This window comes from Pteropus vampyrus, unplaced genomic scaffold, assembly GCF_000151845.1.
Source record: "Pteropus vampyrus isolate Shadow unplaced genomic scaffold, Pvam_2.0 Scaffold145, whole genome shotgun sequence".
NCBI lineage: Eukaryota > Metazoa > Chordata > Mammalia > Chiroptera > Pteropodidae > Pteropus > Pteropus vampyrus.
The window spans coordinates 1,070,957-1,076,631 of record NW_011888926.1 but is presented as its reverse complement, the minus strand read 5'-3'; the positions used below and the strand labels follow the sequence as shown (position 1 = coordinate 1,076,631).

Genomic DNA, 5,675 nt, shown 5'->3' with positions numbered 1-5,675 from the left:
CCGCCTCGGGCGCGTGCCCGCAGCCCGCGCGCTCACGTCACGCTCCCCACCGCCTCCCCGGAGCGCGCGGCCGCCCCCGCGCGCCGGTCCTCCTGCTCCCCACGATCACGGCGCGCGCCCCGCCTTCCGCGAGCCCCCTGCGCACCTGGAAGCAAATCAGCGCCACGAAACCAGCCGAAGCGCGGAACGGACTGGTGGGCGGCGGGAGAATCGAGTCGAATTGAATCCGACCTCAGCCCGCGGGTAGCGCTTCCCTCGCCCGCGGGCCCCGGGCCGTGGGATTGAATGAAATACCTCTGTCTCCGCAGTAGCAACAGAAGCGGCTCGGATGGAGCCTTCTCTGGAGCTCGAGTGAGGGCCTCTCAGCATCTGTGCGGCCTTCGGCCCGGAGACCCTTCCAGACTCAAATGGGGACGGCGCTGCTGTTTCACCTGGAGGGAATTAATTCCCTGACGCAAGGAACGCGAGCCCCGCCGACCGAGCGTGGGTAAGTGCAGCTGGCGGTAGGGACCGCTCGGGGGCGCCGCGGGCCGCAGGCATCCAGGGGACGGAAGCCAGTCCAGGACACTGTGATGGCGACACGCGTGAGAGGACGGAGCCCCGCGCTCGTAGACGCTCAGCCCTTGTGGAATGAACGAAGTCAGGCTGCGTGAGGCCCCTCGTGTCCCTTCCCGAGGTCAGCGCGGGGACCCGTGGGAGGGAGATTCCAAAAAACGACGAGGTGCCAAGGCCAACCCTGACCTCCCTCACGACGTCGACCGGACCTGCCCTGCTATGCCCGAGGCCAGAAAAATTGCCACCCGACCTCTGTCAAACTATGTTTCATTCAGTGAACGTGAACTTAGCGAGGCCCCGCGCTGCACCCAGCAAGAAGGCAGAGATGCGCACTGGGAGCAATTACTGGCATCGTCATGGCAACCATAGTTGTTAGGCCACCAGCCCCTCTGAACCGAAAGGCTCCTGTCGTAGGCTGGGTTCCCTGGGAAACAGAAACCGAGTCTCCGCGACGTGCACGCACGAAGCCGGCTGGGCAGCGAGCGCTCCCGGGAAGCAGCCGGCGAGCGAGTGAGAGAAGCTGGACCCGGCCGACGTTGTGCTGTGGCGCCCCCGGGAGCCTCAGCCACTTCCACCCGGACCTCAGGAGCCGGGGTGGCCCTTCAGAGTTCTCCTGAATCAAGGAAAGGGGGCCAGCCCTCTGTACCCCTGCGCGGACAGGTCACTGGCCCGACTGCCCTGGCCAGGGCACATCCTTGCACACGGCAGCTCCCTTCAGGGAAGGGCAAGTCTCAGGCGGGAACTCCGCTGTGAGCCGTCACAGCGACGCTCGCCGGCAGCTGGAGGAACGGCGCCTCAGCCCTAGTAGGATTCTGGGTACCGCACCCGACACCCAGCGCACTCCTTTAGGGCAGCCTGTTTCATTCTCCTCCGCTCTCTGCACACCTGATTCCTCTCCCCTGCTACTTAGGCTGCAGGGGTGGATGGTCATACCACGGCTCCCTTGTTAAATGTTCCATTCTAAACACAAGCCCAGCAGAGAAAACAATCCAATTTAAAAATGCACAAACGACTTGACATTTCTCCAAAGAAGCTGTACACGTGGCCAATAAGCACAAGAAAACGTGCTCAACATCATTAGACATTACGGAAATACAAAACAAAACCACACGATATGCCATTTAAACCTACTAGGATGGTTTAACCAAAAATACAGACTATAACAAGTATTGTCGAGAATGTGGAGAATTTGGAACCCCTGTACATTGCTGGTGGGATAGTCAAATGGTGCAGCCACTGTGGAAAATAATTTGGCCATTTCTCAAAAGGTTAAACACAGAACTACCACTTGATCCAGCAATTCCACTTACGGGTGTATATTCGAAAGGATTAGAAGCAAGGACTCAGACAGGTGAGCTTGTGCACCAATGTTCACAGCAGCATCATTCACAATAGCCACAACAGCTTTTGGCTTTCACAAGCGCTATTACTTGTACACACATCTTGATAGGCGCGTGCACCAGTTTCTCGTGCTCCAGTTTCTCTAGGTTTTATACATAGGTGAGGGACTATTGGGTTACAAAGTATCAATCTTCAGCTTTAGTAGTTGATAAAACCTTTCAAAGTGTCCTAATTCACACCTTCCCTCCCATTACCCCACCACCACCACCACCACCAGTAGTTTCAATGGCTCCACGTCCTACCCAATGCCTGGTACTATCAGACTTTTTAACGTTTTCCAATCTGGCGAGTACGTAATGGTATCAACCAGTCTCTAGTTACGTAAACAGAAAAACTAGGCCTTTCAACGGAGGGACTTTAACAAGGAAAACAATAAGGGCAATGTTGGCCTGGAAGGAAGAGCAAGCTAAGGAAGATAGCAAGATGAGTAAATGCAAGAAGCTGACACAGCTCCTAGGACTGAAGCAGCAAGAGAGGAAGACGCACACGTATCCTCCATCACAGGCTGCTGGGAACTGACTGAGGTGCACCTGACGTTTTGGGGAACACAGAAGGGGCTCCTCCTTCTTGGCGCTGTTACTGCAATTCTGGAGCTACATTTCCTATTTCTGGTGCATTCACTATAGCTTCTGCAAGTACCTCTTTGCAGTCTCTGTCTCAATGAATTTTACCTTCAGCTTCCTCATCATTCTGACCTACTCGCCTGATGCCCACTTCCTCCAAACTCCTCCCCCTTCCTCAGCCTGTTCTCTCTCCCGAATCTCTAATCTGTGCCCTTTTCTCCCTCCTGTCATCGTGGACTGTCCAATGGTAATGACACCTGACATGTCTCTCTTTTCTAGCTCCCAGCATATGGTCTCCCACAAACCACCGGCTCCAGAAATGTTTCTTTGATGAATCTGAAAACATAAGGGTTGAGGACAGATGAACCGTAAGAGCCCCTCCAGCTGGACATCTGGCATGAAGAAAGCAGCTTCCTTTTCTAACACAAGGCAATAGGAGGGCAGGGGTGGCTGCGCTGACAGTGTGGCTGTACCAGTTGCTGAACTGCTGAAATGTCACCCGCTGGTAAAGAGCCTCTGTGTGCCCCTTCCCAGGGACTCCCTGGGGACGCCCCCCCCACAACGACAAAGGGTTAAGGTGACCTTAGCCTGTCAGGTGGTTGCACAGCTTGAATACAGTTTGAATATCATTGAGAAGGGTGAGTTTTGGAGGCGAGCTGGTCTCATTGAGTCAAGAGCTGTTGTTTTGGGTGAACTCCATTTTGTAACTTTTAAGGTCTTATTGAAATGAGATGAAAACCCAGGGTCCCCGGGGGCAGAAGAACTAAAAGAGAAGCTGTGGTTATTCTCAGAAAGGGCTTGCTCCTTAGCCCCTCATAAAGGGGTTTTGTGTGTTGAGGAGAAATATACGCAGTCACTTTACCTCCTCCTCACCTTAGGAATCTAGGAAACAGGTCAGGTGCTGCCCCTCGGTGTGAGGGGGAAGGGAGGGGGGAAGAGCTTGCCTGGCAGAGGGTGCTTAGATCACTGTGTCTAAGGTCAGTAGGACAAGGCAGGCTGGCAGCCACCTCAGCCTGAGGGCAGTGGAGCTTGGAGCGCTCTTATGACTACATGTGGTGGGGTCCCGAGGACTGTGCTGCCAGCCCCAGGACCGGGTGGCAGCAAAGGGTTTTTAGGAGCTCCAGAGAGTTTGCCAAGCTGCCCTGGAGTATGTCACTCACCCTGAAGGCCCTGTCACCAGGACCGGGCACGCCACAGGGTGTCCATCCACCACCTTCAGGCATTCAAGTCCTCCTCTGCACCCTCAGGCTGCTAAGATCCTTGGTCACCAGCCCCTCAGTCACGCCAGGCTGGGCCATTGCCAGCCAGGTTTCAGCTCTTGCTGCACCAGCATTCCTGAATCCATGCCCAAGTCAAAGAGGATCTGCCCTGTCTTTTTTTATTTTTATTTTTAAATCTTCTTAACCTCTAAAAACTTTGGTATGTATTTCTTAAAACCAAGGACATTCTCTACGTAACCACAATGCCAATGTGTCAAAATCAGAAAACTAACATTGATAAAATACTGTTATCCAATCCACAGACTTTATTCAGATTTTGTCCCTTGTCCTTCTTGTCCTCTGTAGTAAGAACTTTTCAGGTCCAGGATCCAATCCAAGATCACCTGTTGCATTTTAGTTGTGACGTCTCTTTAGCTTTCCTTTATCTGGATCAGTCTTAGCATTTCTTTGGTCCTTCTCAATTTTGACATTTTGAAAAGATGGGGCTAGTTATTTTGTAGAATGTCTCTTGACCTGAGTTCCTGCCCTACTTCTTTATATTCAATACATTTTCTCCTTTGATCAATTCTACAATATACGTGTTTCAGAATTACAGCCATACGACTATTAACAATAAACCTGCTAATAAAATAAAATGCTTTAAAAAATTGAGAGAGGCAACAAGTTTTCATGCAGATATCTCACAGGCAAGAAATAAACCTATAAGACACTCAAAAAAAACAACCAATAAACCTACTAACTTATTAAGTCAAATTTAAGTTTTCTTTGCAGTTCTTTGGGCTCGTTTATCTTCAGACTAAGGGGAGTAAAAGTTCTATAGCCAGGTTACTTTGACCGTCCTAAGGTCAAGCCAATGCCGGTCCCCATTTGTCAGGGACCCTGTGACTGGGCGTACATTTGCATAGAGTAGTGACTTCTCTCTCTAACAGTTTTCTCTAACAGCGTGGAACTAATCGACCCACAAGTGGATCAGAAACGAGATATCAGCAACGTTCCCCCCCTCCCCAGAGACTGACTCATGCAGTCTGAGGGAGACTCTACCCTAAAACTGGAGACCAGAGGCCCCAAAGCATCCCAAAGCACTCTCACGGGCACTCAGAGTTACTCGAAAGAAAAATACAATTTTGGAGGTGGACTGGTTTTCCCAGGTTTGCGTATTCTTATTGTTTTATCTATTAATTCATAACAAAGAATTTCCCAAGCTCCTTTCATGTGCCCTTGCTGTTCCAGTAAGCCCCATAACTTCAGTGACGACGGCCTTTCTAAGGATGACTCAAATCTAGAAGTAAAATAAGAAAAGACTGACTGATTTGACTACATTAAAAAAATACTTCTGCATGGCAATAAATACATAAATTCAAAAGTCAGATGAGCATTTGAGAAAAACTACATCTCATGTCACAAAGAAAGAACTAATCTCTCCAATAATTAAGAGTTCTAAGAAATCGGGGAAATAAGAAAAAAAAATAAAGGACATTTAAAAATACAAATGGCCCTTAAGTATATAAAAAGATTAAGTTGACTTAATCCAAAAAGAGAAGTTCTAATTATAAACATCCTGTGATATGATTTTTTTTCTTTTTTTCTTTTTTTTACTTTTTTTATCTTAGGATGGGGCAGGGCCAGAGGTAGGGGCAGGAGGTAGGGCCAGAGGTAGGGGCAGGGCTTGAGCAGGAGAAATAAGGAGGGAGAGAGGGAGAGAGAGTGAGCAAAAGCCTGGAGGGGGAGTCTCTGTGCTATAATTTCTTACCTACCAAATCGACACAAATCCAAAAGTTGGGTGTTCTCCTTATCTGTCGAGACCCAGGGGAAGCAGGTAACTTTGTCCAGCACAGGTAGCATGCCAAATGGGACAGGCTGGTGATGTAGAAACATCTGGCAACATCACGAATGTGCTTAGGCTGTGCTCCAGCTCTGCCTCCCCTGGGAGTTCATT

General features: G+C 50.2%; 1 long non-coding RNA gene across 1 annotated transcript; it reads left to right on the top strand.

The window, feature by feature from the left end:
- The first annotated feature begins 31 nt into the window (after positions 1-31).
- LOC111745024 lies at positions 32-4,459 on the top strand. Its single transcript, XR_002782465.1, has 2 exons — positions 32-2,567; positions 2,799-4,459. It is a non-coding gene; the product is annotated as an uncharacterized LOC111745024 (long non-coding RNA).
- Positions 4,460-5,675: the final 1,216 nt, after the last annotated feature.